General features: G+C 37.5%; 1 long non-coding RNA gene across 1 annotated transcript; it reads left to right on the forward strand.

Moving 5' to 3' along the window:
* The first annotated feature begins 723 nt into the window (after positions 1-723).
* On the forward strand, positions 724-17,126 carry LOC125938599 (uncharacterized). Its single transcript, XR_007462746.1, has 4 exons — positions 724-1,034; positions 5,219-5,340; positions 12,272-12,390; positions 14,063-17,126. It is a non-coding gene; the product is annotated as an uncharacterized LOC125938599 (long non-coding RNA).
* Positions 17,127-18,679: the final 1,553 nt, after the last annotated feature.

An 18,679-nucleotide genomic window follows, 5' to 3' on the forward strand; every position in this document is an offset into this window, starting at 1 on the left:
GCATAAAGAACCCATGCAGTTTTGTTCTGCCCTTGGCCAAATAGAGGATCTGAGAGTACTTTGAGCATCCACATGGATGCTAAGACTCAAGGAGAACAATGATTCAAAGGTTACAACAAAAATTCAGGGCTGGAATGTCAGAAAGTTATATAGTATTACCTAACACTGAGAGAAAGTTGGAATGGGAAAAGCAAAAAAGGAAAATGAGCAGGCGTGCCATTTTTTTCACATTCAGCTTAAGTAATGTTCAGAACATTCCCTGGAAGCCATCTTAGGAAAGGAGCCTGACCTGGAAGAAAGGGTCGGGAGCTTAACAATAAGAAGAACCACAACAACAGACCTTTGCATAGCCCTTTATATTTTGTGGGAATTGTGTTTAGTGAGGTAATTAACATACATTCTAAATTCAGTAACTGAACTCATATACAAGGTTATTTGACAAATTATTTCATTGTTCTTCACAGTTTTATAAAAGTCATTATGTTTCTTGGTTTGGAGAAGAAAAAACTGAGACTCAGAGTTTTAGGGACTTGCCAGTGGTTTCTCCCCTAAATAGACCCGCAAGCAGGTCAAAGCCTGATCTGGCTCACTGTCATGCAGATTTCAGTTAACAGGAAACCCAGTCTGAGCAGCCGCCCCTACCTGGCAGCACAAACTAAAGCCACCCCCACTCAAACCCCATCGCTCTTTATCTCATCTTTTATGGTCTTGGGCAACACAGCATTCATCCTTCCCATGGCTTACCGCTACATTGTGTTTACTTTCTATTTGCTCCCCCTGGAATATAAACTCTATGAAAGCAGGGTCGGGGTCAGTCTCATTCTACAATCTTTACTTATAAAATGTCCGGCAAGCAGTAGGCCTTCACTCAAGGTTTTTTGCAGAAGTGAACGAAGCCCAAATCCCCAAGCCTGTAGTCTCATCCCTGGCAGAGGACGTTGGATGAAACCGGGCAGGACAGCGGAGCAATGCATTCCTGCGGTTTCTCCCCCTCCCACTGTTCCAGCTCTGAGATAACTGCTCATTTACAAGAGGTAATGTGGGCAGGGAATGAAAGAAAACAGGAATTAATTGGGGGACTTTATGGGAAACTCTTCCCAACAATGAAAAGTGGTTTTGGATTGAGTAATGCTGGGAAGATTGTAGGGTAACCGAGACGTACGGAGAAAGCAAACGGGATAGAAGCGGTATACCAAAAGGTCATTCGGGACTTATCTGGTTTACACTGAGTTTACGTTAATTCATTAAGTAATTTATTATCAGGTCCTACCTAAAACACACACTTTATCAAAATTTTCACTTTAAATATAACATCCTTAGAGTTTCTTTCCCATATCCTATATTCTTCTAGGGTTTTTTTTTTTTTTAACGTGTAAGAGTCAGGTGAATCTCCTTTGTGCACATATTGTTTCTGGTTTTTGTTTTGTTTTGTTTTGTTTTGTTTTGTTTTGTTTTGTTTTTCTTGCCACATCCAAAGATAAATAAGTTCTGGTTTAGGGCGCCTAGGTGGCTCAGTCAGTTAAGCATCTGACTTCAGCTCAGGTCATGATCTCACGGTTAGTGGGTTCAAACCCCACATCAGGCTGTGCTGACAGCTCAGAGCCTGGAGCCTTCTTCGGATTCTGTGTTTCCCTCTCTCTCTGCCCCTCCCTCACTTGTGCTCTCTCTGCCTCTCTCTGTCTCTCTCTGTCTGTCTCTCTGTCTGTCTGTCTGTCTCTCTCTCTCTCTCTCTCTCAAAAGTAAATATACTTAAAAATAAAATAAAATAAAAAAATAGAGACCTAAAGAGTGAGAAGGAACCAGATGAGCAAAGAGTGGAAAGAATATCTCTCCATGCAGAACAACATTCTTCCTTTCTTCTTTCCAATTTTGTGTTTTGGTAATCAGCGCACATAAAATCCCTTTATGTAGGGATTGTTGATTCCCTGGAACCTTCTTCCTCCTAAAACCAATCATGGTAATGCTATGCCCCTTCACCAGTGATTGGTTTCAGGGCGGGTGTGAAACTATATTCTGGCAAGTGGATATGATAGAAAGCTTCTGTAAGAGTTTTGCTTCTTTTTAAAGCAGAAAACTCGAAAGGAGAGCTTACTGTCACTGCCCCTTCCCTCTTCTCGCCTTCAGTGTAGAAGTGATGCCTGGAGTTGTGGCAGCTATTTTAAGACTATGAAGCAACAAGCAAACATGCTATGTGTCGCTGAATAAAAAAATGCAAACAAGATGTATCCTTGATGAACTTATTGAGTCATTGGACAGCCCTGAAATCTGCTGCCTGCCAGACTTTGTCTCATGTGAGGAAAAAAAAAGCACCATTCTTAAGTAACTTTAGATTTTTCTATTATTTTCAGCTGAAAACATTCCTGATGTAGCAAAGTAGTCATGTGATCATATTTTAAAGATCTTTTCTTTTTTGTGTGTGTGTGTGGGGGGGGGGGGGGGGTAGAGGGAGAGAGAATCCCAATCAGGTTCCATGCTGAGTCCCTAGTTCTATCTCACTGTTAGTGGGGTGGGGTGCTCTATCTCATCACTGTGACATTGGGAAGTGAGCCAAAATCAAGAGTCCAATGAAGCTTAACGAATTGAGCCACCCAGGCACTCCTTAAAGAAAGTCATTCTTAAGGAAGATCCTGCTGTTTGAGAGACCTTTTAAGGAAGCTCTCTATACAATATGGAAAATTGACCACTAACTAGACGTTACTATAAATTTTCTATGCTGAGTACAGTTCATGTGACAAATTCATAATCACACAGACATCAGATAAAGGGAGATTTATCACTGTAAGATGAGAACAAAGACTTTAGAACGTTTTCTCCTTAGATAGAGGTGTCTTTTGAAGAAGGCTTTTCTGAGAAAAAGCAGAGTTAAGTCTAGGTGGAATTGTCACATCAGACTCCATTCAGTCTTTTCTTTACGCTAACTGGTTACCTGTTAGGGCAATAATTCTCAAAGTCCTTCTGTAATAAAAATATTATGATATTTGATATTCTATGGCTCATTCTATTCTATTTTACATAATTTCTGTGAGGATGAAATTCAGATACAGGATACAAATAAGCTTTCATTGCCATTGCCAAAAAAAAGCACATGGAAAACAAAGAAAGGTAATAAAATACATTAAGTCTGTTGATAAAGAGGATTATACCTGATGACCCTTAACAATAATGATACAGATGGAATGTGACAGGCAATCAGGCCTCCACATTTTTTTTAATATGATACATCAAGAGATTCTTCCCTCATAAAATCATCAATGCTGCTGACCATTTCAAAGGGAAAAAGAAATAAATCCTGAACTCTGGATCCTATTAAATCCCATCTGACTAAACTCACTATTCAATTCTCACTTCTAGGAGGCTTTGAGTCAAATCAAGTTCCATTGCTTTGAAATTTTATACCTCTATACCTAATGATACAGAGCTACCTAAAAAAATGTGTGTGGGATTTAAATAAAGAGGAATGAGTGGTAATGAGGAAATCACTCCAGCTAGAATAAGACCTATGCTTTAATCTGTCAATGGCAATCAATCAATCAATGTCAGATATTTTTTTAAAACCTATTGTCATCTATTTCATATTTTTGCCATGAGATAATTGTTGAAATGTATTTCCTGGTTTTTGTTCAATATTGCATATCTTTCCACTCTGTTTTTTTCTCTATGAAATTGTTATATTATTAATAAGTATTTTCTAAAAGCTTTTAAAAAATTGTTTAAATAATTAAGTATAAATAATTAAGTATTACTTCTGGCTATAGTCCCATATTACTTATCTTATAGCAATAAATTCAACTTTTCTTTAACCTGCCTAATTGCTAAGGTACACTTTCTGAATGAGTCATAGTCCTATAGATGCAAACAACAGAAATAGGCTCCAGTTGATTTACACAAAGAAAACACTGAAAGATATCAGCCCTCATTATCAGACTGTAAGGCTAAAGAACCAGACCCAAGGTATCCCTATTAGTCCAGGATCTGGGGATGACAGGAATAGTGTCATGGTGGCAAAAATCTAGACTCTCACTCCTGGATTAGATGAATTCCTACCATTTTCTGTCTTTAATCTTCCTCCAAGATTTAAGTTCCAGGCAATAAGTGTTTCATTAACCTATTTTCAATCATATACTCAAATATTGGTTAAGAAACTGTAGGCATCCTGGAGTACAATCCTACCAGGCTAAACTAATAATAATAGTAATAATAATTATAATTATAATTCCTCTAAAAGGAATGTGGTGTCAAGAAGGGGAAATGAGGGGCACCTTGATGGCTCATTCAGTTCAGTGTCTGACTCTTGATTTCGGCCCAGGTCATGATGAGATTAAGCCACATGTTGGAGTCTGTGCTGACAGCTCAGAGCCTGCTTGGGATTCTCTCTCCCTCTCTCTCTGCCCCTCCCTCCCACTCATGCATGTGCACATGCGTGTGCACTTTCTTTCTCTCTCTCTCAAAATAAATAAACAAACATTTAAAAAATAAGAAGGGGAAATGAATGGTTGGCAGTCACAGATTTAAGATGCCCAACACACCATTCTTAACCATTTTCTGTAAACTGCCTTTCCTATTTTCAACTCATGGCTAAATGAAATAATTTTTTGCAGCCATTCTGAAAAATCAGAAAGCTCCTTATCATTTGCTTGATGGCCTCAGTCACTGAAGTACGGGAGGAGCTAAGTGGCTTTTATTCAAGCTGGAGTTCTGATCATGGAAAGCTCTAGGGTTCATGATACAGTCAGTTCACTAATGGAGTTTTCTCCCCATTGCTGAGTGGCAACACAACCAGTTGATTTGATGAAGTGGCTTGTTGTGCATTATGTTGAGTGTGAAAGGTATGAATGATGTCACCCAAAACAATATGATCAGCTATGCTTCATTCCTCTTTCATATCGCCAACTGGCCAGTCGTCACCGTGGACATGGCCTTCCTTCTCTTCTTTGCTGTCCTGTATTAATTCAGAATGTCCAGTTCATCCCACATTTTGATTCCCTCTGTTGCTTCCTTGTTCCTGCTGGTAACTTGCTTTCTCCACTTTGTTAATATCTACTCCTTCTCCTTCCTCTCCTCCTCTTCCTTCTTCTTCTTTAAGTAGGCTCCACACCCAACATAGGGCTTGAACTCATGACCCTGAGATCAAGAGTCACATGCTCTATGGACTGAGCCAGCTATGTGCCCCTTAACTATCTTCTTAGTAAGGAAATCCTGCCATCCTTTATTTTTATAGGGGGAACAGAAAACCTTAGAAAGGAGATGTGTGTGCCAAACACTAAACTCAGGAGAACGCTGGCTGGTTGTTTAACGGTTTCAGACTCATCAAGGAGCAGAATAGGAGAAATACTTTAAAAGGTAATTACATTCTTTGCTTAGGTTTTTGGCAGAGTTGACAGTATTGAGAAATAGTCAAATTCAACCTGTGGAATAGTTTTAAGAAAAAAATAAAAATTTTGATTACATATTGATTTTTCTTAGGATAAGGAGAATGAGGTAGCCTCTTGTTTTGTTGATGAGCCAATTTTCTTATCCAGTCTGTTCATTGATACGATTCTATTGCTGATTGCTAACCCAATTATTTCATAAATGGTTAAGTTAGATTTTCAGAGGAGTATACTTGAAAGTTATCAGAAATAATCTGGACAAGCTTCTCTTCATTTTCTTTCTCAGTTCAAGTGCTAAGAAATAGTCCTAACAATAGTTTGAGGCATCATTAGATATGTATCTTTGTTTGGGCAGAGCATGTATGATTTGGTCTGGGAGTCTGAATTGCCCACAAATACTTCACTGAACTTTTCAGAGAGGTTAGCTCCCCTCAAAGCTGAAGCAAAAGTTCATGTCATACTACCTTTATTAGTATCCCTGCAATCCCAGAAAGAGAAAACAGAAGAATGAGGACAGAAAGATGGGAGAGCCAGTCCAAGGATGACCTACCAGGACAACCTTCCAGTTTTGCTTCTTCCAGCACCCTGACAAAGCAGCCAAGCCATTCCCACCGGCCCCAGAGTCCCTGTATACCTACAACTCAGTACACTTTTCTCTCTCCATACTAGTCAATGACCATTTGTACTGCTCATGACACTGCCTACAGGGAGAATTTCCTTTCAAGCCTGTCCTTCCATCCCTGGGTGGGGCTGTAATGAGTAATCTATTTTTCTGCTGGCACTAATGTATGGTGAGAATTCATGTGTAAACTGGCCCTGTCATCTCTTCTTCTCTCACTTGGTCACAGGGGATCACTCCTTCTCTCTCACACCTCATGAGGCCCCAGATGTGAGTTGAGGGAAGTCCATTGTGGCAGGTGCCATGAGAGTTTGAAATACATGGATGTGTAATTTATTTGTGCCTTCTGGGCATGTTCAGGCTGGACCCCAATTTTTCATTTCTATCATAAGTCTGCTGATACAGCTACCAAACTTATCACTCATTGTGTCTGATAATAGCATAACAGCAATTCTAGTTGTTTAGTCACCTGACGTTCCGTGATCGGGCACACAATTTCGACCAGCATCTAGTAAAACATCCAAAACCAACTTAATACCATTTGAGACCACTGTTGTTATCTCCTCTTCCTGAACCTCCTAAGTTGTATTGGCTGTGCCCACTTCAAAGCCTGATTCTCCAGCCTTTCTCCTAAACAATGAGTACCTGAATCCTTCTAGCAAATTCCTTTTATTTAAATTAAGCAGTCTGCTTTTGTTTCTTGCAACCAAAAATCTCTGATATATGAAAATTGTGTACTGGTCAGGCAGGTTAGGTAGTTATGTAGTGGTTAGTTCCTTTGTTCTGAATTATGTATTTTCACATTAGCATATGTTATCATCATGACATTATTTATTGATCTGCTACAGCAAAACATAAGAAAACTGAGTTCCCATTGTGCCAAAGAGAAAAAGCAACTTGGGTCTCGTGCCTCTACAATAAAGCAAAGTAAAACAACAACACTGTTTACATCTAATTTGATCCTAGGCTTCCTTCTGTGGTTATTTCACATCCAATTCACACAACATTCAATGCTATGCATTTAACTAACCTAAGTGTGAAACTACATATCCACTCCTGAAATTCTGTTAATTTCATATAAAAGAATCAATTACAGGAGCGCCTGGGTGGCTCACTCATTTGAGCAACTGACTCTTGATTTCAGCTTAAGTCATTATCTCATGGTTCGTGAGTTCAAGCCCCACATTGGGCTCCACCACTGACAATGCAGAGCCTGCTTGGGATTCTCTTTCTCTCTCACTCTCTCTCTCTGCCTCTCCCCTGCTTTTGTGTGTGTGCACTCTATCTCTCTCTCTCTCCCTCTCTCAAAATAAATAAATAAACTTTAAAAAAAAAAGAATCAATTACAGGGATTTTTTATGCTTTAGTGAGAATTATATTTTTTGTAGCTACTTAGATTAGGACATTAAAACTGAAAAAATATCTATCATTCTTAAACTCCTTTTTCCTCAAAACACCTTCCTGTAAACTAGTCAAAGAGATAGCTAGGTTGCTGGAGAACAGAAGTGAGAGGAGCACTTTTCAATGCATTCCTTTGAGGCTTTAAAATTTGCCATTATGTTGAGGCACCTGGCTGGCTCAGTCGGTTAACTCACAGTTTGTGAGTTTGAGCCCCGTATTGGGCTCTGTGCTGACTGCTCAGAGTCTGGAGCCTGCTTCAGATTCTGTGTCTCCCTCTCTTCTGACCCTCTCCCATTCATGCTCTGTCTGTCTCTCTGTCTCAAAAATAAATACACATTAAAAAAATTATAATAAAATAAAAATAAATAAAATTTGGCATTATGTTAACAGATGCCAATTCAAAACATAAAATAAAACCATCAACTTTCAGAAAAGCAAGTAAATAATCCAATAAACTGTGTTGATGTATCTTTGTATGAAAGAATAATAAATATTTGGTAAAAATTATGTTTTTAGGCAACACTAAATGATAACATTTAGGGATGTACACTGGGTGGTAAAAATACAAACAAAAATAAAGAAATTATTACCATAAAAGTCACTGGGGCAATAAAATTTCAGCAGCAGTAGAGAAGGTTATGTTGAGGTAGAGAGAGGTGGCTGAGAAAGGTGGTTCCTACAAGAGTGCTTACCTTACACTAATTGATACTTTTATACAGTTTTCTGTATCTGTGTTATATTTCACAATATAAAACATTCTCAAGAAAACTCTTGTTTTTTGAAGGATTTTTTAATGGGTTGGGAAAATGCTCACAATATAAAATTCAGTGGAAAAAGGGCAGGTACACAATTCTGTAGATTCCAGGTATGCACATGCACAGTGGATATTTGCAGAAATAGACATTACAATAACTATACCAAATGTGAATTGTATTTCGTTTTTTTCTTATTTCATATAGCTGCTCTCTTGGCTTAAATGTACAACATCATAATTTGTAAGATAATATTACAGAGATGAGGTGATAAATCTAACTTGCCAGGTAAGCACTGTGTTAACCCTTCTCCTTCTTCAGTGCCCATCAAGGTAGGCATTTAATGGGTTATAATCATAACATTTTAGAGCTAGAGAAAAATCATGAGATCATCTTCTCACATACCTCTATTTCTCAGAGGTAGAAACCAAACAGCAGATAGGCTAACTGAACTTGGCCACGGTCCAAGATTAGGTAGTCTTGGACCTGGGACAGGGCCCAGTTTCTCTCCTCCCTCTCACACTGATGTATGCATTGCATGGAGGGTGAACACAAAGCCTTGCTCTTTAAGAAAAGTTTTACTGACTTTTCCCAGAACGTGAGTATTATGAGAATTATCATTGAGCAATATTACCAATAAAATGTAAATTTGTAATGCAACAGCAAATGCTGAAAATTAACATTGGAGAGATTTTATTTTTGAATTTTTTAAAGAAAGCAAGAACAATAACACATTCTGTGACTTCTAGAAGACCTGCTTGAATTCACTTATCTAACATGGTAATGGTAGCTTGTGACTGCAATAAAGTCCATCATTACTGCTTTTATTGCTATAAAAATGATAAAGCCTACACGGCAACTGCTTTCGATCATGCTTGTTTGGACAGGCTGCTTCTGACTTCCACCTCATTCGTACTTTAGCCCCACTTCTGTGCCATGTAGACCCAAGCAGTTTGCACAAACACCACATGACCTCAACTGTACCTCCCAGAGAGAAGAAAAAAATAAATAAATAAAAGAGACAAACTACTAATAGATAAATAAATAAATAAATAAAAAAGACAAATGCTAATTGTGACTCTTTCACCTATTCTTCATTTTTTAAATTAGTTTTCAAAACGCTTCAAGTTTTAGTTCCTTAATATATAATATTCTAACTTTCCTCCCCACATTTTATTACTTTCTGAGAGATAATCTGTAACCTCTAACCTTCACTGAGCACCTACTACATGCCAGACACCATCCTCAGGGGTAGGAATATAGAAATAAATAAACGTCTCTTCCCTCAAGAAGCTCGTTATCTAGTGAAGAAGCAGCTACACAAATAAGCTGATGATGGCAACAAGATGTGGGTGGTACTATGTGGAAACCAGGGAATGTTCTGCTGATACTTAACACAAGTGGCTGGCTCCACATTTCTATCCCTCTGTATGACATCTTAGAGCCACAGAATGAAACCAAGTGAAGCCCTACGGGTCCCAATCCCCAGTTCCTGTCAAGCTTATATAAGCAAACAGCTTTTCTGTCTGAATGTAGAAAACAAACACTAAACTATACAAAAAAACACTAAATAAATCCCTCAGATAGGATTTCTAAGACTAGAGTGTAAAAAATATACATGTTTTATCTCTACCTTTCCACGAAGTGGACAGAGAACTAATTCCATAAAGAAGGGGACTGTGGAAGACATTGTAATACACTAACCATCATCCAGGTCATTCCTTATGAACAGATTCTCAATTTTATTTGGGGCAATAACGTGTACAGCCCATAGTACTTTGTAAGATAATTACTATTCCAGACCCTATTTCTGTTAAACATACCAATGTGGCACAGTTCTGCCAATGAGACTTCATGGAAATCTGTCAGGAGGCTTCTGAGACTTTTTCAATGCTTGTAAAAACAGCAATAGGAGAAGATCTTCCTTTTACTACTTCTTTCTGATTTGAAATCAGATGAGATGTTTGGAGCTGTGGCAACCACGGAGCAATGAGGTGGCAAGAATAAAGACAAAAGCCAGCATGCTAAGGACACAGAGAAGAAAGAATCTGTATCCTTGGTAACATTTTAGGGGGGTTGGACTGTGGACTGCCTGCCCTCAATTTCTGTTAGGTAAACATTACATGTGTCTATGAGTTAAGCCATTTTAAAATGTTTATTATGTTACTTGCTGCTGGAAGCGTTGCTAATACAGATAAATATCTAACTTGTTCATCTCTCTAACTTTAGTACTGAGAACAGCGGCTGACATGTAGTAAGTGGTCAAAGAATAGTTATTGAAAGACTAAAGAATGAATGGATTTTAGATCAGGTACCAAGCACCATACCTAAACTTGTGGGTGATAAAGATATTGTACTTATTTTATATTGAATTTCTATCTTGAGTATAATTTCTCTAAAAATAAAATGTGCAATGCAAATTTGTTTGCCTTACACTGCTTTATCCTTGCTAACAAAAGCTCAATTTTTTTTATCCTTCAGCACATTATCCAAGGGAGGACAGACCCTTCTTTGGTCCCAGGAAAATCAGTCTTGTTTGATTCAAGCCAATTGTGCTAGTCTCATATCCTTTGCCTATGCCTGGGCGTCGGAGACACCTGGAGCCAATGGGGCTGTTGAGTTTGTGCTGAAAAATCAGCTGATAGCCTTATGGGGTTTCCCTTGTGCATAACAGTTGATTTTCTCTTGCTGCTCTTAAGATTCTGTCTTTATCTGGAATCTTTGACATTTTAATTATATGTATCTTGGTGTGGACCTCCTTGGGTTTGGGGTTTTTTGGGGGGTTTCCTTGTTTTTTCTTTTTATAGTATTTCTGCACTACCTGGACCTGGATTTGGTTTACTTCCCCAGGTTAGGGAAGTTTTTAGCTATTATTTCTTCAAATGATTTCTGCTACTTTCTCTCTCTCTTCTCTCTCTCTTCCTTCTGGAACCCCTATAAGGACAATGTTAGTAGACTTGATTTTGTCCCAGAGATCTTTTAATCTATCTTCATTTTCTTAATTCTTTTCTCTTCTCGTTGTTTAGCTTGGTTGTTTTCCAATACCCTGTCTTTCAGATCACTGGTCCATTCTTCTGCATCTTCTAATCTGTTGTTGATTCCGTCTCATGTATTTTCCATTTCAATTATTGTATTCTTCAACCCTGAGTATCTTTATGATCATTATTTTGAAGCTTTTCTCAGGTAGATTGTTTATCTTCATTTTGTTGAGTTCTTTTTCTGGACTTTTGTTTTGTTCTTTCATTTGGAGCACAGTCTTCTTATTTTGATTGACTTTCTGTGTTTGTTTCTATGAATTAAATGGAAAAGCACTTTTTCCTGTCTCAAAGGAATAGCTTTGTTAGGCATTTCCTTGGGTAGACTGCATATTCCTGGCTTTGGCTGGCTAGCTCGAGCTATAGCAGGCACAGGCTAAGGATCACAGGGCACTCTACACAGAGATGCCCTGGCAAGACAGATGAAGCTGAAGCAGGTACAGGCTAGAGCAAGGGGAGATCTCAGGGTATTCCATGCAGAGGGGTCCCTGGCAGGATGACTGAAACTGAAATAGGTGCAGACTGGATGGGCCTGGGGTGCTCCAAAGAGGGTTATCCTAGCAGGACACCTGGAGCTGAGATATAGGGGCATGGGGGTATGAGATACAGAGGGTATAGGGAGACTGGTAGGATAGCTAGAGCTGCAGTGGGCGGGTGATAGGAGGTTGCAGGGCACTCCATACAGAGGGTGCCCTGGTGGAGCTGAAGCAGATGTGGGCTAGGTATGTCTCAGGGTGCTTTGCACCTGTTGCCTTGGCCAGACAACTGGAGCTCCAGGGGTACTGTCCAGGGGTGTTCTGGTATGCACCATGCTAGGACCACCTTAGTGTTATGGCTGGAGCTTGGGCAGGTGTGTGGCCCTGGGGCGCCAGCTGGGGTGATATGGGCTAGGGGCCCAGGACTCACTGAAGTGACAGGCTGGCTAGGATGCCCGGGCCCTGGTTCTGTCTATGCTATCAAGGTGGAGAAGTAGCATAAACAATGGTGCTCACCAGTCCCTCTGACTCTCAAGAGCAGTCCTCATGTCCCCTGCCATTTTAGACACTCAAGGGCTGGTGAGACCTTTAAATCATGGCTCTTTTTCTGTGCCCCAAGGAAGATGAATCTGCAAAGAGATTCCTCCATTACCATCTTGGACCCAAATTTTGTTTCTTCATACTGAAATGTCTTTTCTGCAAATTGTCACAGCAGTGGAAATGTCACTTTACTTCTAGGTAAACCACTGAATCATTAATCTTGTCCTTAGTCACTCAGTATCCCTAGTATTGTTGTAACTAATTAAGTGAAGAACTTCGGTTGAATAATATTTATAATATAATATAATATAATATAATATAATATAATATAATATAATATATATAATTTATTTTAATAGTATTCTTGAGAAGATTGATCTTAGACACTTGATCTTAGACAAGTGAGCGATGAGAGAAGTATTGATAAATGTGTAGAGATTCTGTAAAATGTTGAAAAGTTTAAGCAACAAAGTAACATTAAGTTGTGACATTTATAAAACATGGTATTTACTTGTTTGTTGATGTATTCATTCACATGCAGATGCTCTCGCTAGAAAAGCAGAGGGATAGGCAAACATAAGAAAGATTAAAAACCCTCACAAACTAGGCAGAGACAAGAAGCTGAATAAAACTGGAGCCAAAAAACAAAACAAAACAAAACAAAACACTATGAAATTGAAGGAAGGAAGAGAGCCTTAGTTCATAATATGTTGTATGATTTAGATTTTTACTCAAGTGAGATATTAGAGAATCACAGGTTAACCACCTAAATGTGATAATTTTCAAATAACTTAGAAAAAGTATGGTTTGATTTATTCTAAGAATTGCTATCATTAACAAAATTTTATCTTTGAAGAATAAATCATAATAATACTGTTTTTTTCATACAGTAAATATTCCTTCTATTTATTCTTATTGATCCTATTGGAAACCTTGTTTTTTATTGCCTTGTTTAAAATCTAAACCATCAATAAGATAGCAAAGCATATGTTAATGACACTTAAACCTTTTGCAACCTTGAACAAGTAGAAGACTGGCAATAAGACTTTAATCTGTCAGCTCGGCAATTTTCTAAACCTGTCACTAAATTCTGTGAATCCACTTACCCAAAAGGTCAACAGAAGTAAAGTCTTCATTGCACAAGTTGATACCAGTACTATGTCGTTTGCCAAGAACACTTAGTAAAATAAAGAATTCCATTGTTTCAATAGGTTGACCTAGCAACTTAGTCAGAAAGGTGGGTTTTTTTGGTTTTTGGTTTTAAGTCTATGTATTTATTTTGAGAGAGAGAGAGAGAGAGAGAGAGAGAGAATCCCAAGCAGGCTCCACGCTACCAGCACAGAGCCTCACATGGGACTCAAAACCATGAACTGTGAGATCATGACCTGAGCCAAAATCAAGAGTTGAATGCTTAACCGACTGAGCCACAGGTGCCCCAGAAAGGTTTTCTTTATACTAATTTAGATGAAGAGACAGAATAAAGTCAAATAACTGTTTTAAGGTAGAGGTACTCCAAAGTAGTGCTTAAGGGCTCTGAAGTTTGATAGATCTGGGTTTGAATCTTGGCTGTACCAGCTGTGAGATCTTAGTTTACTTTCTCTATGATTCAGTGTCTCCATTTGTGAGATGGGGATAATAATAGTTCAAATGCAACAGATACTGCTGTCTCTCAATATCCATTCTCCCCTTCTTCCTCAGCAACAGAATCTTAATTTTTTAGCTAGACACATAAATGATTGAAAAAAAAAGTCTTTTACAACTAGGTGTGGTCTAAGTTCTGGGATATATGTGGAAATGGTATGTGCTACTTCTGGGAAGTGTCTTTAAAGAAAGAGGGTGTGACCTCTTGCACCCTTCCTTTTTCCAACAGCTGGAAAATGACGTGATGGCAGGGCTATAACAGCCTGCTTTGTCCTTGAGGTAGCCTTGTGAATGAAAGCTACGTATGCCAGAAGTATAAAACAAAGATTGAATCCCTGCCACTACGTCATATCATCCCTGGACTGTTTCTGGAATACTGGAACAGGAAAGAGAAATAAACCATCTACTTAAGCCATTGTTTAGTGGTATATAATTCTTCTCTCTCTGTCAACCTTAATCCTAATTGATAATACTACCACAAAGAAAGGTTTTGAGAATTAAATAAGATCATGTGTGAGCTATATAGTAGGTGCCCAATAAATGATGCCTATTATCATTATCATTATTAGTAATATTCAAAGATAATATTATGGACTAAAAACACATAAGAACAAAATATATCTATAAAAACATACCTTTCAGACCAGTGGCATTAAGGAATTATAAAGACACTTATCAAAGAGTAAACTCTATCCTGGGAAGCAACTTTTGATGTCATAAAATAAATTACCTGCAGTAAAGAAAAGAGGTCAAATACCTAGAATAGCTCCAAATCTCCATGGTAACCATATGATTTCTTATACCAAGTGTCGTCCAATGTTCCCAGTCTGAAAGACCTTGAATATTAATGAGTGTAATTGAAAATGGAGTATGTACATGTGGTTTGCTGTAAAGCAAAACCTTCTGACTGGTGATGGATCTCCTAATGGTAACCTCACCTGTCAACAAAAGCACTATGCAAGAAAAGAAACAATTTTCAAAAGATAATCATTAAAAACTCAAAACAAGGGCCATTAGTAGGAAAAAAATATATATATATAATAAATAAATAATTTAAATACATATTTGATTTCTGCACCATAATTTGTCATGAATCCTTTGAAGTTACATACTATGCATCAGAGATATTGATGGAAAATTTGAAGATTCCAGAGCAGCCTCCCTCCACCCCTAATCAGAAATTATGTCCAAAATAATGTCATAAAAGATTTTTTATTAATGCAACCCAATAATTTTTCAAAGTATCCGTTGTCATGATTTTTACCTCTTTCCCATAATTCTGCTGCCAGAGCACACCTTAGATGACTAGCTTGTTTTCCCTAATAATTCCAATGTCAATTCTGTTTATTTACTTTTCTAGTTTTTTATACCTAAACTAGGTATCTTGAAGCCCCAGCAGAAAAGGCAGGAGTAAATTTTACAGCTGCTATGCATGCATACAATTAGCATTTTTAAGCATCCTCATTGCAAAGAACTAGCAATGGAATCTAACTATGGTAAAGGCTAAGGACCGTACTCCACCTCACCAGGATTCATATTTTGAGACTGAGACCAAAAAAAAAGAGGGTGGGAGGGGATGTAGGTATCAGCATCAAAATTTTGCAAGTAAACAAAGGTAATGCTCAGAGGTATTAGATAACTTGACCAAGATCCCACACCTTGTTTGTGTATAGCCCAAAGAAGATCTGATTTTAAATCTCTTTAACGCTATAGCTTGGGCTTTTTTCAGCAAGCCATTTGGCCTCCACCACAGAGAGGATAAAAGCAAGATTTTGTCTTTAACACTTGGAATAGTAATGCAATAATCATGAACGTACTTGGGAAGTTGCAGAAAAGATTTTTTGCAAAAGGGTGACTCAACATTGAGAAATAGTCATTAAGAGATTTCAGATCAAAGAAAAGATATTCTTGAGGCCCTATATGTTTTGGAATTCAGATTTTAGAAAGAAAAAAAGGGTACATATGTCATATATTATGACACATTCCAGCAGGATCTAGATAGCACCCCTTTATCAAACACATTAATATTTCTGTAGTAAACCATATGAGAAGCTATACAAGTCACATGTCAGTTCAGTAGTTTTTACTGCTAAATGAGTTCAGGTCAGATCAGGTTTTGCATTTCTAAAATACTTCCTCTTTTCAGAGCTTTTTGGATCTCATAATTACAGGTAAAGGACATGGACCTATACTATGTCCTGTCTCACCAGGTGAGGGAAATGCTTATGATAAACTGACTGATTATCAGAACTGACTTTCCACTAACAGAGTGAAGACATCACATATGCCAAGTCTGTCCCATATAGTTGGCACAAGCTTGTTTCCTGTTTTGTGACTCAATTACAGTCCATTATGTGACTCAATTGAATTTAAAAGTAGGCCATGAAAATGAAATACAGGTCAGTATACTAAAATCCAGGTAAGCTATTAAGTAATTCATGTGTGACTGTTCTAATTCAATGTTAAAGCTATACTTAACTTCCAAGTTTTACATTTAACTTGCAAATAAACAATTGAGAAAATTAGGAACTACTGTAAATAGATTATTAGTCCCTGAAATTCAATCATTAATGTCTCATTAAGATCCATCCTGTTCAGATTAAAGGCATTTGTTACCATTCTTTACTTTGACAAATAGATTTGAAGTAAACATTCAGCACATTAAAATCCAACAAACGGGTGCCTGACTGGCTCAGTTGGTAGAGCATGCAACACTTGATCTGGGGGTTGTAAATTTAAGCCCCATGTTGGGGTGTAGAGATTACTTAAAAATAAAATCTCAAAAAAGTAAAAATAAAATAGCTGATATAATAAAATAAAATAAAATTTAGCAAATAACTTTTTCTACCCTGTAACTGTATAAACCTGTGGAGTGATTTAATGTGTTATCATTTGTCATTTGTTGAGAAGCCTCTATATCTGGATCCAACAAATTCTAAAACTACAGATAAATTTGCAAGTAAGCATATACTCATCAAAAAAATTAACCGCTAAATCTCTCTCATCATTTTACTCTAGTATTGCATTGATATTTTTCTCTCTTCTTCTAAGTCTCCTTTTATGTTCAGTCTTCCTAGATTCTACAACTGAAACTATTTTCCCATTATTTTCAAATGTTGAAATATGTTGGCTTTGATCTTCAGGAGATTTATCAATCAATATTGATAAGAACTAGGAAAAATAGTAAAACAATGAAAATGTACATAGACATCTGAACAGCGATTTTGGCATAATTATTTTTCTTAATAAACTTGTGACCTGTGCTAATGGCAGCATTGTCAATGTGACAATGGCTACTGCTGTTTTTGATTTTTTGCCTTGTAAATAGATAGTAAAGAGACCACTTAATTAGACCATGTGCTGTAGAGAACATGCTGCATTAACAACCCATTTTGAAACAAAATAAGAAAATAAAATAATAAAATAAAAAATAACTGAGCAAGAAAAGAAAAAACCAAAGTAATTTTTAATTATTGCCTAGAAAATAATTTCTGGCTTTGTCATATCCTAGCATAAAATCATTTTTTTTAATCAGCTCTCAATTCAATTTTTTCCCCCAATCTTATTCTACCAGAAGCTCATGTAGTATGACAAAGAGACAGCCACCCTCCTGTGTAGAAATGCACAACAGTAGCTAATTACATCAAAACCAGAAAAGATACAAACACCACCCGTAAAAAGGCTAAATGACATATGGCTAAATGCCATAACTAAGTTTTATAAATATTATCATTAATCACCAAAATTATTTCTTTCCTAAGGGAACAAAGTTCAGAAACAAGTAGCATATATTTTAGAAAGTGTCCCTTGACCTGTACAAATTGAAAGATAAGCAGCGAAATAAGTGCCTACTATTTCACTGCCTCCCCTGAAGTAACTCATTAACAGTTTCAATTATGTCCTCCCACTTTCTATCCACCAAGCACTTTGTTGCTTTTTCCAGTATCCATATGCAGAACAAATTCCAAATAATCTTCACCAAATAAGTAACTCTAAAATTTTCCTACGTGGGTCTTACGTGGAGTACTTAGAGACCAATGGAAATCTTATAATAAAATATATTGACCCAGGGGCCCTGAGTGACTCAGTTAAGCATCCGACTCTTGATTTCAGCTCAGGTTATGATCTCAAGGGTCATGAGATCGAGGCTCACCTCAGACTCTGCACTGACAGCATGGAGTCTGCTTGGGATTCTCTCTCTCCCTCTCTCTCTCTGCCCCTCTTCTGCTCGTGCTCTCTCTCTCTCTCTTTCAAATTAAAGCAAAATGTGCTAATCTAATTCTCTGATTATTTAGATGAAATAAGTGGTGGCTGAAGAGTATTAATTTGTTCAAGGGCACATACTCGTTGAGCAGCAGAGCCCAGACTAGAACTCAAGTCATCCAACTCCCTCTCCAGCGGTCTTTCCCACAGTCTCCCTCAGATCATGTTTCACACACTGGATCACAACATTTGGGTAGAACCTTTTGTTAAAGAAGTAGTGAAGTCTGTCTTCCACACTGGGCTCTTCAATTTCTTCATCTCAATGCAACATTTTTGCTTTTTTGATGTTATGGGGTTTTATATCATATTTTCTCCAAAGCATTTCAAGAGCTGTACTGCAAATTTAAACTATTGTTTCTGTTATTTATTTGAACTTAGCTGAATAATTTGCATAATTATGAGGAGGATAAGAGGTCCAGAAACCATATTCATGATATAAGTGGGATCATCACAGGATTCCAGTTATTTCCCTGATTGTAAAGGGGTATGTGCTCTTTGAAAAAAAAAGTCATACCCTACAAGCTATACAAAGTAAAATGCAAGCTCCCATAAAAAAAAAAATTTTTTTTAAAGTGGAATCATC

This window comes from Panthera uncia, assembly GCF_023721935.1.
Source record: "Panthera uncia isolate 11264 chromosome B2 unlocalized genomic scaffold, Puncia_PCG_1.0 HiC_scaffold_24, whole genome shotgun sequence".
Classification (NCBI taxonomy): domain Eukaryota; kingdom Metazoa; phylum Chordata; class Mammalia; order Carnivora; family Felidae; genus Panthera; species Panthera uncia.